The sequence below is a fragment of the Natrix helvetica genome (genome assembly GCF_964273705.1).
Source record: "Natrix helvetica genome assembly, chromosome: W".
Classification (NCBI taxonomy): Eukaryota; Metazoa; Chordata; class Lepidosauria; order Squamata; family Natricidae; genus Natrix; species Natrix helvetica.
The window spans coordinates 82,111,134-82,112,302 of record NC_138555.1 but is presented as its reverse complement, the minus strand read 5'-3'; the positions used below and the strand labels follow the sequence as shown (position 1 = coordinate 82,112,302).

Genomic DNA, 1,169 nt, shown 5'->3' with positions numbered 1-1,169 from the left:
TGGGGGGGGGGGTTCCCCGCCCCCAAAGACAAAAGGCAGAGATGTCCACGAGAAAAATGTTAAAAAAAACCAAACGAAGCTCAAAACATGAGCCACAACGATGTCATCCAAGATCGGAGTTCTACTCTCCCATCTTGCAAACTAACCTTGACACCCCGGAGATTTTGGAGAGAAAGGGATGGGAATAAAAGAGAATAAGAGAAGAGCAACCAAGATGATTTGGAGACTGGAGGCTAAAAGATATGAAGAACGGTTGCAGGAACTGGGTATGTCTCGTTGAATGAAAAGGACTAGGAGTGACCTGATAGCAGTCTTCCAATATTTGGGGATCTGTCCCAGAGAAGAGGGGGTCAAGCTATTCTCCAAAGCACCCGAAGGCAGGACGAGAAGCAGTGGGTGGAAACTAATCCAGGACAGAAGCAACCTAGCGCTAAAGAGAAATTTCCTAATAGCGAATACAATTTAACCAGCGGAATGGCTTGCTTTCAAAACACATCTACGTGGACGAAGAACAGAATTTCTCTTCAATTTCCCGTTTTCCTCCTCTCGGGGAGAAACATTCTGGAATCTCCACTCCAAGGGATTCGTTTGCACAGGCTGTTCTCCTCCTTTTTCTGCATGAATGAATGTATTGACGCTTCTCTTCGTATCCTGTTTTTCCTTCTACGCTGGCTGGTGAAAGGGAAAAAAAAGAAATCACCCTTGTTATTCCTGATGGGGCGTTTCTTATTATTTTAATCCATGCGTCATGGGCTCTGATCGATCGAATGTGTGTGTTTAAAAAAAAAAAACCCAGCAGAAATCCAGAAAACTTATTTGAGAAACGGCCCTCTCAGTGCCTTTATGGGGGGGGGGGGGGGGGGGAAAGCGCAGTCTAATGTTTCGATCACTTCCATGTGTGACAGATTCCTAAGTTGTTTTCTAGCACAAAAGTAAAAGAACTGAAGAATGTCTTAACGGCACTCACACAGTAGTGGATAAGAGTAAGGTTTAGGCATTTAGGCAACAAAAACGAAATGCACAGGGACAGTATAGGTGGTACCTTGCTCAATAGTAGTAACTGTGAGAGGGATCTTGGAGTCCTAGTGGACAACCATTTAAATAGGAGCCAGCCGTGTGCAGCAGCTGCCAAAAAAGCCAACACAGTTCTAGGCTGCATCAACAGAGGG

General features: G+C 45.1%; 1 protein-coding gene across 1 annotated transcript in view; it reads left to right on the top strand.

Annotated features, from left to right (window-relative positions):
- PPP1R3E (protein phosphatase 1 regulatory subunit 3E) overlaps nt 1-705 on the top strand; it is a 7,474-nt gene extending 6,769 nt beyond the window's left edge. Inside the window, exon 2 of the mRNA XM_081969534.1 lies at nt 1-705. This exon is cut by the window's left edge and continues 1,100 nt beyond it. The gene's annotated coding sequence lies outside the window, so the exon portion shown is untranslated.
- Nucleotides 706-1,169: the final 464 nt, after the last annotated feature.